We start from the raw sequence: 22,030 nt of genomic DNA on the forward strand, positions 1-22,030 counted from the left end.
AATGCAAAGTAACTCCTGACCCTCCTGTTTAGCTCACATGCAGAGCCACCACAGAGCCTATGAGACATCACAGATTTGCAGCCGTGCTTATTCTGTGCTCAACTATTCATCTGCCGCAGCCTGTGGATGGCAGAGTAAGCCCTATGGCATGAGCTAGTTCAGCTTTAACTGTGTACTGTAAGTGTCTTAGGAATGCAGGCAGGCTTTGGTTTTACACAAATGGAAACCAGCAAATAACTGGAAGACAGATTCAACCCCATCAGACTTGGGCGAGTCCAGACAAACCCACTCATCTCAGATTTCCACAAGGGCTTATAACTGTTCAGTACAGTTCTGCTATACTTAAAAATTGTGAAGGTTGGTGTCTTGGCACACTGATGAACACCCAGAACAGGTTGCTTCTGGAGAGTATCTGGTTGCTGTCTCTTCATTTTTGTAAGCTTAGGAGGCTTTTCCACATCTGGGCCATCTGCAAGGGGCCTGTAGCTCTGAAGACCACTCTTGAAGAAACTGAACTTAGTTCCTTGCCCATATGTCTCGGTGTTCCATGTTTTGTGGTGCCAACCTCAATGACTCTCCTGCAATTTCCTGTAATCCTGGCTCTAATGCTCTAGTTATTGATTATTTTAAATGGTCTCTGCTACATTTATGTTAGGTGGATGCACTTTTTACGTATCTTGCTGAGTCAGACCCACAGTATTAGCAGACCCTCTTCTAGTTCGATACAGTCTACATTAATTTTCAATCTGAATCACACACTGTTAATTACTTTACTTCTTCTGCTTCAATCAACATCCCACTGAAAACTTAGATATCTGTTGAGGCTGAGAGATGGAAGAAAGCAATCATTCAGCCATACTGAACACTGTACATCCAGCAGCGACTGTACTACCTTATGTTCAGTTACGGACTACAAACAGGTATTGTCAAATTGAACAGAAAAGGTCAGAAATATTACTGTCTTACAGCACTTGGTATAAACTTCACTTTGTACACAGATAAGGAAGCTTCCTAAATCACAAGAGTTAGGTGTAATCGATTGAACAGGGAAGCACCATAGAGGAAAAGGGAAGCCAGCCAGAATAATGCTACGATTTTCCCAGTCCTTCATCCCCAGAGCCTGTGTTAGGAAAGGATATGCAGAGGAAGTGTGTGACTAAATTGCATGCTCACATTCACCTCTGTGGTTCCCTGGTTCCATCACATCACTGTCTCTTCATCAGCATGGAGACTGACATGGCTGCCTATTCCAGCATCACCCACAGGTCCTACCCTACAAAATGATTCTCTGCTATGGGTCTACCCCAGAGACTGATCTGCCTGGCCAGGAGTCCAGGGAGAGCACTGCAGAAAGGCTGCCTCAGAGTCCACTACCAGCTCCCTGAACAGAAGTGTTTTGGATGAGATAGTTGTGCCCAACAAATCAACATATTCATTGGCATGCTGTTTCATGCGGGCATTTCCAGCCATGTTTAGTTAACAGAGCCATGATCTCAGGAGCCTTCATGTGCTATTGCAGTTTCTTCAACTTCCTTCCATGAATGCCCCGCTTCTGGACTTACTTAGGTCCAGAAGGCATGTCATTTGCTGGTAAAGTTCTTCCAGCTGTGAACAGCCAACTGCCCATGAGCAGGCCAGCTCCTCCCAGCAGGGCTAATGACCTCCTGCCTGTATCTATGTTCTCACTCTGGGGAAAATGAGCTGCTGTCAGTATAAAGACCAAGTCTTTAGAACAGCTTAACTGTTCTGCTTGAGCTTTCCCTCTCTCTTCTCCTTTAAATAGAAAGTCAATTAAAAAAACAACTTCTTCTCTAAACCTTTAAGATCCCCTCAAAACTCTCCTGCAAACCCCTTTAGGGTCAGGACCTGCAGGGGACAGGTACAGCCTGACTGTGCTAGTTCTACCATCCCAGCCTCCATGCCTCAGCTATCTTATCTTCACTTGGCTCCAGAACTAGAATTGTTCAGCGCTTTGCTTGTTATTTGCTATAGATAAGACACATACACATTGCTCTTGTAACTGTACAAAGTTCACAAATCAGGCATATCAGCTGAAGTTAAGGAAGTCAAGAAATGGGTGTGAAAACTAAACTCAGATTGCAATGACTTTAAAGGTCAAATGCAACCTGAAAGGAAAGAAAACAGGGATTTAAAAGTGCTAGTTTGAGGATATTCGGGTGAAGCTCCCAAATAAAAGAGAGGATATTGAGAAAGCAACTGGGAGGACTTTGCATTAAAACCCTGAATCACTTCTTCTGATTCCAAATAGCATCAGGGTGCAGTGATCACAAAGCCAAGGATAAATTTAGTACCAGATCGGCCTTGCAGGTGCAATACTGAGAATTCAGCTGGATGTCAGAAGAATTTTGGAATATTTGCCAAATGTTTCAACAAAAGGTTAGAAAAGTAACACAAGCTGAGAAAAAAAAAAAAGTGCCTGTAAGTCCCATACACCACCTACTTTCCTGCAGGGCACTGCTTAGCCTTGACTGCTGCGATCTGCAGCTCTCAGAACTCACCCTCATTTCCTGAGCCTGGCCAGGAAAAGCAACCCAGGTTTTCCTCTTCTGCCACAGTGCCTCTTTCTTGCTGAAAGGATCTATGTGATTCATTCACTAACAAGTTTTCATGTGCTGCTCACAGCTCGCAAGCTGCAGATGTGACGAGGGATTTATAGCAAACAGACGCTACTTTACATTTATGATCATTTATGGACAGATTCGAAGGACAAGAGAACCCATCCCAGGCTGTTTCTTAGATTTAGTGATTTCTCCTGCCTACCTACATTTTATAGCAATGCATTTGTGAAAATGGAGGAGAAAGCCTACTAAATAAGGCCTATTTTTAAAATACTAGCCTTCCTTCCTAAAGCAGTTTAGTTTGTAAGGAGGAACCTGGCAGAAATTTCAAACACTATCCAACATTGGCATTAACAGGAGCGACCTGCAGAAATCTAAGGCCTTTAGATAATGAATAATAATGGATCAGTTGTATCTGAAGATTTAGCAGTTATCAGAAGAGATTAAATCCATATTTAGAATCATGCAGACCCATGAACAGAATTAGAAATACACATCTGAATTTGTGTCTCCTCGACTCCTTTTTAAAGTCAGGAAGAAACTTCCTTCTCCCAAGAGAAAGCTTTTCAAATGGGGGAGCTACATACATCAATCAGTCTCCTAAGAGCATCCTTGTATCCCAGACTGACTGTCTTTCTGGTTGTGGCTGGCACCAAAGATTGTATGTCTCTGTCCTGTCTCACCAGCAATAATCTCTAACATCACCTAGGAAGAACAGGTAGGGAAAAGCAGAAGTTATCTGGCTATGTCCCTGTCTTAACACGTTTTGTCACATTTATAAAGCCAGGTAGTACAGGAGAGATTTAGGATGGGATTTCCTTGAAGGATGATTTGACGAGAAGGGAGACAGATGGCTGGAGAGTGTAAAGTGCAAGTTAAAATGAGATACCAAAACAGAGATGGAAGAAAAATAGGGTAGAGAAGACAGGTTAGCACATAGAGGCAGACAGGCAGGGGCTTTAATAGTGATGCAGCAGACAGGAGGACCCCAGCCACAGCTGTACACTGTTACAGCAAAGACAATATAGGAATCAAGATGGAAGAAAACACACTAGAAGCAGAGTACAAACAAAACGGAGGAAAAACACAGTGCAAAAGAAAATACATGTTATCTCTTCCTATTCATGCCTCTTGATGACAGGCTGTGAATGAACGGATACAATCTGTACAGGCATGGACTAGCACAAGGCACAGCACCAACCTGGGGAGGAAGGAGCCTCACTGCCAAAGTCAGGATGCTCCTTCCCAGTTCCCAGCGCTATCCCTAGGAACGACAGTGGTCCCTGTGTGCCAGAGGTGATGAAACAACATTGATTCTCTGAAATACCTCTGCCCACAGGGAGATGCTGACCTTATCTCACACTGATGAAGCAGGTGCCGGGCGCAGCCGCCATATGGCAGAGAGATTAACTGCCAGCATGTGCTGAATTAGAGTCACCATCTCTCATTAGCCAAGTGAGGGATATGCCGTGGGTTGCATACACAGTGCTATTCACAAGCTCTGCTGTCCCTTCCCAGCAGCTCCTTTGTTAGCCAGCACAGGTGCTTAAAAATTAGATTTTCTCCACATGAGCCCTCACTCTGCCTTGTCCTGTCATCAGCTGCTTTGTGCTGATTTCCATAGCAATATGCTGTCCTCTCACACGAGATTCAGACTTCATGGCAGGAAAGCAATGCTAGGGAGGGTGGAGGAACACACATGTTGGAACACAAATGCTCCCAACTTGTAAAGGAAAGAGATGCTGTTGTTTTTAGACACCACTACCATGTACTGGGATATGTAAGCCCACTTCAGCCTCGCTCTCCTGGTGACTTCTACAAGCACAAGGCAGAGGGCACATCACCCCCTGGCCCATCCAGAACTTCTCACCAAACTGGCAGAGTTACAGCTAGCAACAGGGAGGGATTAAGTCACAGACAGAACATTGCCAAGGCAGCCGCAAGCTGAGACCTTCACTGAACACAGACAGGTTTATTTCTAGCTTAATTGTTTGTCTCTTTCTTCTCCAATACAAATTCCAGTTCATTAAAGGATGTGTGTGAGGAGCACCAGAGAAGATAAATCCTCTCTTTTCTTTTGCTATTGACCTCAGCAGCACCTAGAGCCAACAAAGGCTCTGTGAACAAAGATACAGTGGTACCTGGTGAAGAACTGAGGCCAGGTGCATGTTCAGCAATTTAACACAAATCATACTGAAAAGCAGTGGCAGAGCCAGAAATGAGAGTTTCATCTCCTGAGTCTTGTTTCAGAGCCAGCATACCACCCTCTCTTTTCAGTCTGTCTATGCTTTCATAAGCAGTGCTACCTACCAGCATGGTAGCCAGCTTCGAACTGCCTCCAGGTAGCTCAGATATAGCTCATCTATCCACAGCAAATACCCATCCTCTAAGAGTTCATTATATTTAAAGCTACTGGGAGTGACTAGAAAACAAACAATTTTTCTAACCCCTTCTTAGCACTTCCTCAGGAATTACTAGGCACTTTTAATTGAGCTGTTCTTCCCTCCTATGAAGCACCAGTTTCTTGCTCCAAAGGAAATATTTCAGTGCCAGCCCAGCACAATGGATTGCACCTAAGAAGGATGTAAAGATGTACAAAACTGCAGCATATACAGGAAGAAAACTTAAATGAATTAGCAACCCATTTTAATGAGCTATTCTAACAAACTGTGAGTTGAGCCAGATCAGAACTGCAGTCTCTCACTGAAGTCCCCCAGCGATGCTCTGAAGCAGTTCAGGGGCACACACCACTGTGCAGCTCTCATTCCTGGAAGTCCTGGAAGTGCACACAATCAGACGTGCCTGTTGATCACTCCAGTATATTTAGCTGCCCCATGAGTCCTTCCCCTTCCAAACAATTGGCTTCCCTGAGAAGCTCACCATATTCTCTCAGTTTTGGATCTTGCCCGAGCTGTATTCAAACCAGCACTGTTTCATCAGTGCCAGCTACAGCTCTAGGACAGCATTTGTGGGATTACATGTGCCATCCCCCAGGACACCACCTCAACCCCAGCCACCGTGTCTCTTCATTTCCTGCCAAATACCGTGCCAGTTTCTTCCACATCAATTTCTGAGGCTGTCTCTCTACTTATTTCTCTCTCCTGACTGCTATTAGAGATGGAAGTGATGGCAAAAATGAGATGAATGCCTCTTTTCACACCCAGCTATCTGTCCTGAAAGTCTCCTACAGTGCCTATTTGTGAACCACTTCAGCTCCTGTCAACACCCTCTGTGAGGCAGTTTCTGATACACATCACTGAACCCTAATGTAGGCAAAGCAAACATGTATCTGAGGCTGTTTCTGCTGTTGGCAGCCTGAGCAGTGTAATAGAAAGCCTCTCTGTTCCCGTAGCCTCAAATATGCAGCACCAGTATTTTGGGTGTTTTCTTAACATGTTCTTAAAACTCCCCTATGTGCTCGGGCTGACACAAGAGCTGCCTGGCACATGCTCTGCATTTGGTTTCACAGCAAGTGTCTCACCTTGATGCCTCGCTGAAAATACTACAGAAGCAATGACCTCAGCCCTGAAGTGAGACAAACGACACGTAAGACCTGACCAGAGGAAGGCGAGAGGGTCCCTAAGGCTAAACCCCAAACTGTTTACTGTCAAGATTCCCAGGCCCACCCTTCCTGTTCCCAAAATAGAGAGGTCTGTGCCTCTTAGCTGTCAATAACCACCAGCCTGGGAGTTTTTCCCCAGCCAAGGAAAGCCTTTCAACCTGTTGGAAAACAGCTTGCAATAGGTCAACTCTGCCAGACTCAAGATAGGGACCCTGGAGCCTCACAGGGTGTCTGCAGGGATACAGGATCAGAGAACTGGAGGAGGGTAAGCTCCTCCTACACACCCTTCTTACTGTCCTTTCTGCTTTTAGCATGCTATAAATGACCAGCTTTGCTGGTAATGTGTGTATAATCAGGACTGATTTCCAGCAAGAGGCCCAACAAAAGCAGCTCTGAACTACTAATTAATTTAGTGGTTTTGTTTCCAGTTAATAGGGTAGCCTTAGGAACAGGCAGCCTGTGTTCTTTGTTTAGGCATAAGAAGATCTCTAACCTGACAGAGAGCCAGCGAGAGGTCAGGCAGCATCTAGTCTGCTGAAGAGCAAGAAGAAACACGTTCCTACACTTGTGCAACTTACTTATTTTTCTAAGGAATTTTAAATCTGGAATTTTTTCTCCATTTTCATCTGCCCTGGAATTTCCTTTTTCTGCCTCTAGACAATCACTTTCCTCTTCTCAGGGAAATTCCATGCCTGCCTCAAGCTATTTCACTTGGTTGGGTGAGGGGTATTTTGGGGGTGTGTGACAGGATGAAGGGAAGGTCTCTTCTGTGCAAATCCTGTCCTAGGGGCTGATCAGCCCAGGCCTCCTGTGTCTTCACACAGTTCCAGAGAAGACAGCAAGAAATGCAATAAGCCTATGTACCATGCATTCAAATCCATGCAGGAATTAAGCCCAGTATGAGAGGATGTGCAGAGGAAGAGAGTCTTTTGTGGGGACTGGACATTAGGGTATTATGGCTGCTGTGAGCAGCACAGAAAATCTACTAACACCTCGTCCTGTGCTACATGGAGTTCTTCCCCCTCCATGCCAGAGCAGACGGGTTCTTGCTACTGGACCACAGCAGAGCTGTGACCGGCGCCTCCAAGACCCACTTGCTGTGTTGAGGTGCACTTGGAACAACATCTGCCTTGTAACATTGCAAAGGATGGGCCACACGGCTTGGACTGGGAACAGTTTGGCTCAGGATAACCTTTTGTTAAACAGATCTGGCCTGGATTTGGCTCTACTACAGTATGAGCATAAACACATTTATTACGATGAACTGTGACTGTGTATAGGCACTCTTTTCCCCACACTTAGCTCCCATAATTACAAAAAAGTTGGGTTAACCCTAAAGCTTGCCTTTTCCTTCACAAATTCATACTAATATTGACTCTGAAATTTGCTTTATCTGCAATCCACATGCCCACATCTCAGCTTCTGGTTCCAGCCTTGAGGTTGTCCAGATTGTCCCTTTGTCCTTCTAAGACCTCTGCACTAACCACACTAATCCTCAGTAAGCAATCAAATCTCCCCATCTGTGCTTTTACTATTTCCCTTGGCACCATAGTATGACTTTCCTATTTTAATTAACTTGAGCTGGATGCCTTGTTGAGACTTAGCTGCTCTGATTTCTCATTATGTTATCATAATACCATTTAGCAACACCACCCTTCACAGCCAGGAGAACTGATTCCAGCCCCTTGAAGGCAGCACAGTGAAACAAAGAGCACCCACCAGGGCCCACATCAATATTCAGTTGCATTCTTGTTACCCTGCTGCATTTCCTTCCCAGTGACAGCACCAGTTCTTGCCTACTCACAAAAGCACACATTAAGATATGTTTCCTTATTTTGTTTTTGATGGTTATCATCACTTAATTTCAACATTTTAACCCCTCTGTGCATTGCTTGAAGAATGCCCCCTACACGTACCTTACTTACTGCATCAGTTGTTAGTACCTCATGTCACTGTTTGCCCTTTTCCTGCAAAGTAACTGGTTGCTTCAGATTATCCTGAGCCTATTCCACATTTTGCAGCAGTTTAAGACCCAAAGTATAGGGGTCATTTCACAGAACTGAAGGAAAACTTCTGCTTTTTTTCAGCACAGACATTTCCAAACCCGCTTAGCTGGGATACCATTATTAGCAGCAGGGACTGAGAGGACAGCAACAGCACTCAGCTCTGCAATGGGCTCTATGGGCTGCACTGAGGCAGGACACAAAATTCTCCTAACACATCCTTTTATCGCAGTCCTCAACCCCTTCCTTACCACAACCTGAAATACACCCAGTCTCAGCAACACCTTACCCTTGGTCTCAGTCTCTTCCTCAGTCCTGTTTCCATCTCAGGTTGTTGTGTGGTTCCTGCAAGTGCTGTGAGTTGCCATTCATGCACAAAGCATCAAGTTTACACCAGGGACTCGTTTCACATTAACTCCTGTTCAGCTACTTGGTGAAACTCCCTTTGTAAGCATCTGCACACCAGCAGAATTGCACACAGTCTGTGCCACGCGTTCACTTATAAAGCTCTGGAGTGGTTTTGTACCACTAGTAATACATGAGTTGACCTCGGAATAACTAGCACTGGGAAGAGCTGTGTGTGAAAGGAGTTTACCTCCATGGAGCTCCTGGCAGGAAGATGAGACTTGTGCCAAGCATCCAGCAATTTAACACTAAGCAGCCTCAGCAAAATATAAGCAGCACAGGAAGGTGTCATTTGGACAAACAGCAGTGACCTGGAGGAACAAATACAAGGAAGTATTCTCCACCACATCCCAAGGAAGAGACTTATGAAAGTGGCCTTCTGTTGGCTTGTCATGGGCACAATCATCAGAGCGATCGTTCTCAAAATTCTTCAACCAGAGTCAAAGCTTAGGTGGATTAATGCAATTCCTTAAATGTTAATAGAGTAATGTCAGTTCTGTGTGGCTTTCCCCCTTAGGAAATCCTGCCAGATGTAAAACTTGTAAGCAGAATAGGTGCAACAAGACTAATGACAAGGCTGTAATGTAATTTCTGGTTTGTTCATGAACGTCCATGATAACCTTGCTCGTAAGTCCCAGCTCTCAGTTTATGTGACTAAAAAGCACATTCAACACCCACTTATATAGCTCTCATATATGAGAAGCAGGATATTAAGCATACATATTCTGAGCACAGGCTGACAGGAAGGAAAGACAAGATAACTGAATGTTAGGAATTGGGTTGCAGGAATAGGGCTGTCCAGTTTCAGGACTGGAGGAGGAGAACTGAGCTATCACAGAACAGAAAGTTTGCTGACAAAGCTTAAAGTGAGATTGAAAGCCAAGAAATTCTTCCTGTGTTTACATGGAAACGTATCCAATGTTTGATGTGGAGGGCCATCTAGTGGAAAGTCTCTTTATTTGTTCGTATTTGTACCAAATACAGGCAGCCTTTGACAACTGCCAGAACAAAGGCATCTTTGCCTGTTAACATCTCTGAAACGCACTTTACAAGGTTTGTTTTTCAGACAGAAGGCTTCCCTGCTGAGACACTACAGCATCTGCAGGAGAACCTTTGGAACAAGAAATCAAGCTTGCCTTGGTGCAGGATCCTTTGCAACCAAAGTGTGCATTTCGTAACATTCATTTCCTTTGACTGATGACTTCAGGAAGCTTTCCTCAAAAAAATAGAAGAAGATAACAGAAATACAAACCTCAAAACACACTTGGTTGTTTTTTTTTTCCCCCTTACTAATACAAGTTCAGAACAGGCTCAGTGACACTATCAGGCAGCATACTGTGATGGTGCAGAAAGGCATTAGTATATACGTAACACTGTCTCTGGTATTTCAATTAATCACATAGCTGTGCTGCCTGATCCTCAGTATTTCTGCACAGAAATACTGAGTGTTCTGAGTGAGAGTCTCTGGTCAAATGAGTGACAGAACCCAGAAAATACTGGAATCGCTTCAGAGACCTTCACATTAATTCACCCAGCTACCCATCTGTGCAGTGAGGAGGGGAGAAATGGGTTTCACAGGAGTGGTAGGGCTACCTACACATCCCACTGTGAATCTGGAAAACAACTAGGATTCCCAAAAGTGTGGAAAAATCTCTCATATTTAGGTTTTTACCATTTTCTCACATTTATTTACTACTGCATTAAAGCTTATAAACAGTTGCGCTTAGCAGGTGGGGGGGGGTTCCCCACTGATTTACACATAAGTAGTTCAAGCATGGTAACAAAGCCTGCTTCTCTGAGACTTTGTAATCTGTCCTTGGTGAACTGCTTTTGGTACTTAAGATGTTTACCTGCCTGCAATGATTCTCTTTTGGTTGCTAAGAGAAGCAGAGTTTCTTTTACAGCCCCTTTTCCCCCAGTGGGGGTACAGCAATGGCCTGTCTCTGCTAGCTTGCCACCTAGTTTCATGAAACCTGTTTAAAAAGTCAGTATTTTCTGAGAGCTCTCTCACTCTCTTAAATTAGGATAAACCTGGCCAAGAGGTGTAGAAGTTATTCAAAGGCAGGGACAAGTACGCAGGTACAAACAGCAGGATTTCATAAATCTGAGAGTGTGCAAGCAATTGCTTCATGCCATTAAAGCTGACTTTGGATGTTTAGTTATTCTTTATTATGAAGCCAATTAAATATATTAAATAAGAATATGCAGTGTATAAGAGTGTAGTTTGGACTGTTCTCTAACTAACCAGCATCTCTCTTATAAGCCCAGTACTTAATAAATTAATACAAGCTATGCCTCACTCAACCAGCAAAAAGAAAAAGCCCAAAATATTAATGGGAACAATAAATCCTCACATTTTCCTAAGTATTTTTTTTTTTCTGTCAAGAAGTATTTCCAATGCTTACTAAACAAGAGCTTTTCTTCCTGGTTCCTTACTTTCCTTCTCGTCCTTTATTGCATGAATGTACTGTCTGCTCACTGCTCACAAGCCAGGAGGAAGTCAAAAGAGACTCCAGAACTGCTCTGTGGCCTTTTGCATCCTTCTTGCTGCAGCACCAACTCCAAGAAGCTCCCACACACCATGGAGCTGTAGATGCAGCAGCTGTGCTCCCCTTCCCTGCCTCCTGTCCTGGACCATGTCACCGCATAGCGGGGCTGTCACCAGCACATTGCCCACAGCTCTGAATGGGGTGCTGGAGCACAGACTATCTATTGCTGGGGTGCTAAATTGCAGTGTCATTTTAACACCCATTTTAGCCTGTTTGCTTCAGCAATGAATCTGGTCTTCTTCTCCTCACAGAAAGTGATGAAGATGATTACCACAGTCTGACAGGTGTATCATCTCCATGGAAGGCTTTTGTTCAGCCAAAGATGAGAGCTCTGAAATAAACCACACATTGCTGATCCGCTCACCCCACACCCTTGAACACTGAAGGGATGTGACAGGCTTGCATCTTACTCGTCAAAAATGCAGCAGATGTTTCAGGTGGAAGCAGCAGGACACATCAGGCAGATCAAGCAAAAAACCCCACATCTTCTAATACCTGTTTAGGTGATGAAGGGCAGCAGCACTTGTGAGAAAAGGACCACAGCAGGTATGAGTTAGCCTCCTCCCTGACTCATGTTTCTCTGCGTATTACCTGGGCTCTTCCACTACCTAGGTATTGCAGCACCTTGTTATTTTAGGTGATTTCTAATTAACCGGGGCAGCACTTCCCAGTCTGGAGCAGACGTACCTGGATTTGATCAATGGTGGCATTAGGGAAAACAACTATAGCAGAAAAGAGCCAAAGGCAGAGAAATCTGCCTCCTCCAGCTCCAACCAGCAGTACTGGCACTGCTGTGACTGATTTGCAGGGTGTCCACCACAGACATCCTGCCCTACACAGTGTCTGGAGATGCAGCAACATTTCTTGTACAGAAAACTTAAGGCTAAAGTAATAAATGAGGAAATCAAGGTCCCCATATCTCTGTCATTCTCATACCATTTCTCTGACACCACCACTCACCTACGTGTGAATCCAGGCTTCATTCTTGACTCAGCAGCTCATTTAATGAGGTGAGGAAGAAGTTAACTCATTTTCTGGCTGGTTTCTGTCCATTTTGGGATACCATTCTGCTAGCTTTGAATGGACCAGGTTCTTTGAAACACTGTCACGCTTCAGATGACTATGTGGGTATGACTATGCAGACTGTGTACCTATGACAAGGCAGACTATATAGCTATGACCAGGCAGCCAGCACTTCATACTCCTTCAAACACCTTCCACTCAAGCTCTGCGAACTCATCAGTTTCCTTCTGCCTTCTCGCCCATCCCCCCAAAAAAACCCAAACCAACATAAAAAAGGGCTCTGAAACACCTTAAGGCATCTGGTTTTCAAGAAGGACTAGACTCCCTGTAAGGTGTTTCAAACGAGGTCCCTACAAACAGAGGTATTAAACACGAGTCCTTTTCAGAAGTGCAAGCTGTAGCAGTGTGCTTTTAAGGTGAGAAATTGCCATCTCTGTATTAAAGCTCAAGAATATTTTCTGAATCTCTTTTCCCCAATGAAGGTGTCCTGTTCCACAGGCTCACCACTCCCCTCAACACACAGCAACAAAGAACAGAGCAGGTACCCTACCGTAACACAGCACCACTCGCATGGCCCCGCTGAGCTTGGCTCCCAGCTCTCTCTCCTCAGACACACTGCTCCTGTCTCCCAGCCACCACTGGCTTGCACTGGCACTCGGCTCTGGGTTGGAAAATGGCTACTGCACATTTGTAAGAGAAATATGTAACAGTTTAATATGCTTGGGAACTGCCTAGGCATATCAGCTGGCTTAGAAATGTTAATAACCCCTCTGTGAAAAATCAGACAGCTGGGAGAGACTGTTTTGTTGCGGAGCGATGGTAACAGCCAAAGCTATGAAAGGATAAAGCCCAAAGAATAGTGCTCAACAAATCACCCTTCTCTAAATAGCCTGCCAACTAGAAACCCCATAAAATAGCATATTTTAGAACTGGCTGGTAATTCGTGCAGCTGCAAAGCAAATGATGACCTTGGCATTGTCAATACTCATGATACATTAATGAAGCACTTTGTCAGAAGCTGAGTTCCTTTAGTTTTACTGCTTTACTTACTACAGCTGCAAAAACATATTAATGGTCATATTTCACTGCCATAAAAGCCTTGCTTATAATGCCGTACTCCTACCACAAGCATCATTTAATGACATCAGGGAACACGGTCAGAGGTTTCACCTTCCACTGTGATGGCAGTTAAGGCAGCAGCAAGCAGTAAGCTGGAGTTAGTCATTACCACCTAGTAGTACAAAAGGGGCAGAAGAACAAGAGGAACAAACACCACCAAACATTACCTCCAAGTCTGCCAGCAAACTGCATTTAAAAGTGTGTATTCTGTTCTCTTCTAAGATGTACAACTTGTCACTTTAAAATGAAATTAAAATTGCCACCAATAACATAAACACAACACAAAGATTTGTTTCCAAAACGTACATTCCACTGAGTAAATCACCCATAAGCATTTCTAACCTCATTGTTACTAACTGCACTGCTGGCAATTTCAAAGGCTTCATTTATCATCTATCTTCCAAATATTCTTTTGTTTGCCTGTATTAAATACAGACTGGTAGGCAAGTGGGATTTTCTGTACAGTAAGAGGCTACTTGTTGCCATTAGCAAACTGCGCTCTCTTCCCTCCTGGTCCCACCAACTACACACTCAGCCAAGAGGTGTCTTCCCTCAGAATAGGATTTGTGACTGGATTCATGGCCCCCATCCCACTCATGAGGACTCCTTTGGAAGATCCTGTGACAACTGAATCTTCTGTGGTTATGACCAAGCCAGTGTTTCTGTGCTACACACACTATTTTTCGATTGAGGTACTAAATAAAAGCATACAGTGAAAGGCAGAAATGGGAGCAGCAGCCTCTTACGCTCACAGCTCAGGATCACTGTCTGTACATGTAGATCTGAGCCTCTGTGCTATTACACTCACCCTTTACTAACTTCATCTAACTACTCACTTCTCTCTTATCTAGGTCTTTTTGGTTTTAGCCTTTCTTTGATCCCAGCTTCAGCATTTGAAAGACTATCCCAATAGAGCCACTGAGTTTCTCCTTCACTCATGTCCTTTCTCTGTTATTTGAAGCTGTGTATCTCTGGCTACTTACACCTATATCTCTTCAGTTTCCTGGCTGAGCCTTTAACAAAGCCTTAATTGTATGTCTTGAGGCAGAGGGCAATATAAAATTAAGCAGGGAAACAAAGTAATACAAAACAGTGATTAAAAATTTCTGTAAGCTTCCCTCAACTCATTACAATAGCATCTTCCTCAGCAGAAGCTCAGAAAATTTTGCTTATAGCTAGCACTGGGATATCGGTGGAATAGTGCAGTTTGCCACCCCCCATGCTTTATGCTGAATGATTATTTTGCCTTTGAGACAGGGTGCATCTGTTAATGACAGCAGCAGTTCAATAAAGTGGAGGTATTCTTGCCTCATGAGATGGTTTTGGCTGGATAGAGTCAATTTGCTTCATAATAGCTAGTATGTTTTGGATTTGTGCTGGAAACAGCACTGATCACACAGGGATGGTTTAGTTATTACCTAACAGTGCTCACACAGAGACAAGGCCTTTTCTACTCCTCACCCCACCAGTGAGCAGGCTGGGGATACACACAGAGTTGGAGGGGTCACAGCTGGGACAGCTGAACCCAGTGGACACAAGGGATATCCCAGACCATATGTTGCCACACTCAGCATATAAAGCTGGGGGGAGAAGAAGGAAAGGGGGACGTCTGGATGATGGTGTTTGTCTTCCCAAGTAACAGTTACACATGATGGAGCCCCGCTCTCCTGGGAGTGGCTGAACAGCTGCCTGACCATGGGCAGTGGTGAATGAATTCCTTGGTTTCCTTTGCTTGTGCATGGTTTTTACTTCACCTATTAAACTGTCTTTATCTCAGCCCATGAATTGTCTCAATTTTACTCTTGCAATTCTCTCCCCCATCCCACTGGGGGATCCATCCCACCCCATCCTGGAGGCACTCAGCACTCCTTCCTGCCCTCAAGAGCATCATTATTGGCACTCCCAAGGGTGGCTGGCAGGTAGGACAGCCAAGGTTTTTAATACTAGAACTGAAAGGGGCTCTTACAACCCTACCTGCTGAACCTCACCCCCCTGGGCAGCAAATATGGCAACAGTCCCTCACAGGGAAGACAGGCAGGAGAAGTTGAGGTGGAAGAGACTGACAGAAACCTGTGGATAAAAATCCTATTTCCTTTTGCTAAGTAGTGATGTTATTAACAGCAATTCACAATCCTAGGTTTTGCAGCAGACGCTAGTTCACCAAGTAACTGAGAGTAGCAATTAATGCAGTGCAAGTCATGGGAATTAGATAAGTAGCAAAGATTGTTCCCTTCAACCAAGGGCAGTCTCCTGCTAGCAATTTGGAAAGGAAAAGATCCATATCCCATTACCAGTTCTTTACGACATTCAAAACCAAGAAATACTGATAAGAATCTCTGAATAATTAAGTTTAAGCTGATGTGAGCAGAAAGCTCAACTGGATTGGAGATGTTAGACTCTTCATTAGCTCGCTGGCAGGAAATTGCCTGGGTCAAATTCATTCTGTAAGTAATTCCTTGGAAACAAATAAAGCTATCTCAGCAAATGGTTTTGTTCAGAGTCTTGGGGTTAAGGAATGTGCTACGGCTTTCTTCCATGACAGAGTAGTATAGTTTGCTGTTTCTGAGTTGCTCATGCTAGTAGTCTTCAATCACGTCATGCAGACATATGCTACCCACACTGGGGAGATGCAGGCTTCCAAGTTCTGGCAGGCTGGGCCTGCTAAACCTAAGAACTCCCTCCCATATTGTGGGAGAGAGTGTTCCCATATTGCCTGTTACGTAGATTTTCCTACTCCTTTCCCCTGCCCTCCTCATTAGATATAAAGGATCCCTGCTGCCCTACTCTGGTCGCACCAGTGACCGTATGTTCCTTAGTCCTTCTTTTCTCCAGGGCTCTCCCTCCCCATGCCAAGGGCTGTGTGCTTCTGCTAAACAGATGGCAGCTGTTCTATGTGCCCCTCATTTACAGCTTTCCGATTTCCCTTTGCTTTTATGCCCATTGATGCCCAAAACAATTCTGGACAGACTGAATTAATCAGATGGGATGATTAGATTCTCAAGAACCAACCTTTTGAACCAAGCAGATCAACAGCCACAGCTGATGGGCTGAAAGGAAGTGATAGCAGAACAAGATAGTTTCAGGAGCTACATGTCAAGAACTATATAGGAAGAGAAAAAAGCTCCATTGCATAAAGGCTACCATGGTTCAGCTGCTATTCAATATACCATGTACTTACCAGTGCATGCAATGAGAGTGTGATTTAGGCTAATGCAGACTATGGCTATGGACAGCAACCAGATTTAGGCCTCTTCTCTTGATGAAGGGAAATAAAAGGCCCTGAATATAGAAATGTTTGTCTGTACAGACATCCTACAGTAAACATTCTAAAAGCCAGAATTCTCTCATCACAAGAGCTGCTGTATCTGAGACATCATGAACAGGTTTGAACCATCTAGGTGCAGAGTGATCTCCTCTAACTCCTCCAGCAAAGGGACAATAGGTGCCACAAGTCAGAAAAGGGACATCTATACAAGAACTTCCAAATTTCTGAGGAGCAGCAGACTGTTCCAAAGATAGCCAGATCTACCTGAAACACTTCTGGAGCCAAGAGCTACGTCCTGGCCAGGTTCTCTCAATCTTTGAGGATGGCTTGTCTTATTGAGCTTGAGTTGAACATCAATTAGGCTTCAAAAGCAATTTTAAGCGCTCTCTGTTGGGTATTTCCTTCTCCATATAGCATATATGGATACATCTTTTCTGATGTACCTTTACCTTTAATACCTACACTTCAGAGTTCAGAAAGTCAGCTCAGAAGCTGTGCCTGAATAATTTCCAGCTAAAAACGCTAAACTCCTTGTTTTGCTAGTTTTGCTCAGACAATACCAACACCAGCCATCAGCCTTGAATCAGCACCATAAGTGACCTCATGTCTATCAGCATTTCCAACAAGCCTTGGTGTTTCTCCAAATAAAGGACTTCAAAGCCCAAAGCAGACTGCACAAAAGTGGAGGTTCTCAAAAGCAACATCACTGCAGAGCAAGGATGTACTCCCTGAAAACCTGGACCTATCATGAAGAAAGGCTGCCTTCTGCATTAACACAAATACTTAATGCAGAATAAAAATTATCACATCTATTTGTAATTAATGTATTTTCTCTCATGATTGGTCTGAATCTACTTGGCAGAGCTAGCAGGATCCATCCACAGCTTCTTTCCTTCCACCAGTTTTTTAGTGAAGTCATACAAAGGTTTTATACTTATTGCAGGTTGGATTGAACCTGGGGTGTTTTCTGAGATGTAACTTTCCAGTCTCTACCATCAGGGATACCTGAGTGGCTTACTGGCTGGCACTCAGAGCAGGAACACTCTGTTCTTCCTCCTTTAAGGTTAGCTGGCTGATTTTTCAGCTTTAGAAGCCTAGACAGCACAAAAGGTTAAGCTCCTTCCCTCCTCCAATTCCAAGGTTCAGCTAAAGCACACCATGAATAGGAAGATGAGAACAAACAGAATAATAGAAACACATGGACTGTGTTGGAAGGGACCTTAAAGCTCATCCAGTTCCAACCCCCTGCCACAGGCAGGGACACCTTCCACTAGAGCAGGTTGCTCCAAGCCCCTGTGTCCAACCTGGCCTTGAGCACTGCCAGGGATGGGGCAGCCACAGCTTCTCTGGGCACCCTGCGCCAGTGCCTCAGCACCCTCACAGGAAAGAACTTCTGCCTAAGAGCTCATCTAAATCTCCCCTCTGCCAGTTTAAAACTATTCTCCCTTGTCCTGTGACTGCATGCCCTTGTAAAAAGTGCCTCTCGTAGCATGTTAAGGCTTTTGTTTTGTTTTCTAAACACCTGCACAGATTGGACCTGTCTGAACTTGCTCTGGCTCACTCTATTAGAGGTGCCCATTCACTACCTCAGAGCAGCAGTCATATTAGCCCCTACATCGGAAGGGCAAACTATCTGTGGATATGCCAGTCTGCACACAAACTACTGCCTTGTCCTAGACTACAGCTCTGAACTGCAGCTCCCAGGAGAGCTACTGAAGCGGACTAAGCCACTGCTTTATGGCATACTCTTGCTTTTAAAAGGCCTCTAATCATGCCCCCAGCAGAGGTGTTTCAACAACCAGAAAGGAGAAGGCTGGGGCTTTGAGAGACTAATGTGAAGGACTCAGAGGAGAGTTGATGGGGGTGGACAGAGAAGATATAAAGCCCTTCACTGGGAGAGGGCTTGAGCAAGTATGCCACCTTTATGCTTCCGTGAAATTAAAACTCTGGTGTTTGTGATGGTAATAATCTCATCTATATAACAAAGAATGATGTAGTAACATCAGATACTGGCTTCACTGCACAGGGCAGTAGAAGTTGGACTGACTGTAATAAGAATTCAATAAATCATGTTTGTGGAAGGCAATATGAGGCTAACACCAGGCACCCTAGCTTTGGGCAGCAGCAATATTCATTCTCTCCCCTTATCCCCTTAGCCCACTTCGCTCTCACATGAAATCCCCTCTAACTTAGGCATTAACAAAAGCCCTACACAGGGTGACACAGTCGAATAATCTGCATACAACGCACAGTGAAGCATCTCACTAGCCTAAGAACATGTTAGGACTGCTTTTCCAGAATCCTAGCCAGAAGCAAAAAAGAAAATAAAGTGAGAAATTAAATTAATTTGGATGTGTTCCTCCCTGTAAAATAAGCAGTCATATGGAGAGGAACCAAAATGCTGGCTCAGGACTCCTGCACTTACCTTTCGGGCTTTTATTCCGTAGCAATGGAGGCATTTCCATGACATCAAGCAGACAGCTAAAATAAGCATCTTTCCTAAATCAAGCTATATGTGGAAGCCTAAAATCTATGTAAGGTATGAAAAAGCTACAGGCAGGAGGAATGAGGGGGTGGGGATGAAGGAAGAAGGAGGAGGAAAAGACAGGGGGTGGAGAGTAACAGTGGAGAGCAGCAGTGGTCCAGCCCCTCAGAATCTGAAAAGCATCACAGGAGCCTCTGGATAAAGACCAGCCTTAGTAGCAAGGCTTGGAGACAGAGGATTTCAGCTCAGTGATAAAGCATGGTGAGTAGGATTTTTGTGATCTACCTTATTGTTTGCTCTGGTGCAATGGCATTTCCTTTGCTCTGACCCTCGCAGCGGCTCCAAGGCACTGCTATTTCAGGATGACTGCTCATTTCTGGAACATTGTTTTTTACTTATTTTTCCATACATCTGACAAGTGTGTGCCTGTATCCATATAAAAGCACATCCTATCTCCTTTTGAAGCCATAAATTACTGAAAACACCCAAAGCTGACAGCATTAACACTTAGCTGTCTGGTGCCAACAGGCTTCTTGTCAGAGCAAGTGAAAAATGCTGTTTCCTTCTCAGGTACACAGTGGAAATTTCTGCTCAGCTGCCTTCTCCTAGCAATAGAGTGATGATTTGATAGCTCCCTAGGAAGGAGTTCGTGCTGCCCTTTTATACGGTGTAATTGGAACATTTCAAGCAGTTTCATTTCTTTCAACCTCAGGTATAGAAGAAAACTGTGTGATGGGTGCAGGGGATGTGGCAGAGAAGGAGTCTCCTTTTGTCACGATATCAGCCTCTTTCCACCCCACCCTACCACACACCCCCACAGGGCTAGGGGAAGTTCTGGGTGCCCCACAATGGGCTGGGGGAAGCAGTGGGTGCTGCTGTCCCCCAGGGACTCCTCCTGTCAGCACACAGCAGGTCAGGATGCTGGGACTAGAAACGTGGTTAATTCTACTATGGAAAATTCTGAGCTCCACGGAACACTTGGCAGGGCTTAAAGGAAGGGTCAGGCTTTCCTACAGCACACTGCTAATAAGATTAAGCATTTAACTACATATCCTAGCATTCTGCTGGGGAGTATAAGATTTTACTTTGTGTGCTCAGGGGAATTAAGGTTGGGGAAGATCACACCAATGTACTTTTTGCCAGTTCTTCATGAGAAAACCATTGCCTGACCTAAATGTATATGCAAATAACTAGGCATCCTGGGTTACCCAAGAGAGACAAATGATTAAAGGGAATGATAAGATACTAAGGATGCTGAGAGGAATACTCCTCACAAGAGGCATGATCTCAATGCAGGTTTGTGTGTCACACAGGCATCTTTAAAAATAAACAGTCTCCTGTTTCCTGAATCATGACGTCCATGATTACATCCTCCAGCCTTTCCACCCTGTTCTCTTCTGTTTTCTAATGGAGATGAGATACTAGCAGGGTAATCAGTTTAAGTGGGAACATGAGCCTTGCTTTAAAATCCTCTTTGGTTTTCACCATAAGAACTGTTATGTTTATTTGCTTATGAGAAGCAGTGTTACAATAACTGCAAACAGGGTATCACTGTGCTCTAGCAAGGATGGATTTTATAGCTTTCCAATTAAAAAATCAAATTAACAGAATGGAATGCATGCTCACGATTATTAGTATTTCCGTTATTAACTTTCCTGAAATAGAGAATTAAGGTTTTTGACTGTAAATAAGCAGTCCTATTCCAAACAAATCCCCCCTCCCTTCACTGGGAGCACCAGCTGGTCTTTAGGCATTGCTGATTGATTAGAACCTAAGCATTAAAAATTAGCATTGTCCACTGAGTTTAAAAGTAGCTGTGGCTCTCACCACCTCATGCTTGCTTGGTTTTGCATTATAAGACTTCCAACTGGTGCTCAGCAGAAATCATCCCAAGGTATAGAAGGCATAAGAAGGGAGAGCCTCTTAGAGTGCTCCATTCTTCTTTCCATTTCCTATTATAGAATTTCTTAAGAACTATGAAAAAACCTCAACATTTTGTCTTAAAGTGCATCCATTTTAAGCAGAACACATGCCCCAGTGCCCAAAGCAGAGATACGTTTTCAGGAAATTTAATTATGCTACCATTTTTATTTGGAAAGCAGGGGTAACATTTTCAAAGGCAACACTGATACTCAGGATCTTAAGTTTGATTGATACAAAGCCACTTGTGGGAAAAGGATTTTGGGCTTTCTCCAAACTTGTATCCTAAAACATAAAAGCAATCCGCATGGAGTTTTTTTCCTTCTTTTTAAATTAAAAAACCTAAAAGAGGATGCAAGGTTTATCAACTCTCTCATTTAATAAAAGCAAAACGGTTGGACAGAGGTGAAATTAAAGCTTCACGTGCCAAGCAGAATTCTGTTTAGCAAGAGACAGCAAGGTACCATCTCCACAACCTGCCAATTTTAAGAATGATGTAAATGTAAAGAAGCAGAAAAAGCACTCCTATCTCCCCTGCAAAATAATAACTAAATTCTGAATTTTGCTTATTCCTATCTCCAAGAGAGACAATTATATATAAATTATGCATCAAACAAACAAGTAGGAGTGTCCAAGTCAGAGAGCTGATAAGATTTGGGAATAAATGAGCCTTAATCGTATTCTTTCTACTTAAGCAAAAGTAATTTTGAGCCAAACTTGCTGAAGCCGGAGTGTTAATCTGAATTTCCTCTTTGTAACACTATTATTTCCACGTATGCAACCCCACTGAAGCAGGTACTTCTATTTTCCCAATAAGATGATCTTCCTTAGAGTTACACCCAAAAGGACCACTATTTTATCCATCGACACATAAAGGTACAATTTATTTTACCTTTCCTTTGAAGATAACCCAAGCAAACCCTTCTACCGTGAGATAAGCCCAAAATACAAAGAAAGTTGCTCCCCATTCCTCCAGAGAGGGAGAACTGTAGACAGCTCAGCTTGGCAGAAAGCTTTGTGAGCCATGGGTATTGGCACATGTGACTCCTCTCTTCTCTGACCCGTATGACAGAGGCAATATTTGGTCAGTCTGAATCCTGCCTCCACCCACCTTCCTCCT

General features: G+C 43.9%; 1 protein-coding gene across 1 annotated transcript in view; it reads left to right on the forward strand.

Moving 5' to 3' along the window:
• Positions 1-19,164: 19,164 nt before the first annotated feature.
• Positions 19,165-22,030, forward strand: part of AMER3 (APC membrane recruitment protein 3) — a 38,064-nt gene continuing 35,198 nt past the window's right edge. The window contains exon 1 of the mRNA XM_065675517.1: positions 19,165-19,251. The gene's annotated coding sequence lies outside the window, so the exon portion shown is untranslated. The remainder of the gene's footprint in view (positions 19,252-22,030) is intronic.

Source organism: Lathamus discolor, chromosome 3 (genome assembly GCF_037157495.1).
Source record: "Lathamus discolor isolate bLatDis1 chromosome 3, bLatDis1.hap1, whole genome shotgun sequence".
In the NCBI taxonomy this organism is placed as follows: Eukaryota; Metazoa; Chordata; class Aves; order Psittaciformes; family Psittacidae; genus Lathamus; species Lathamus discolor.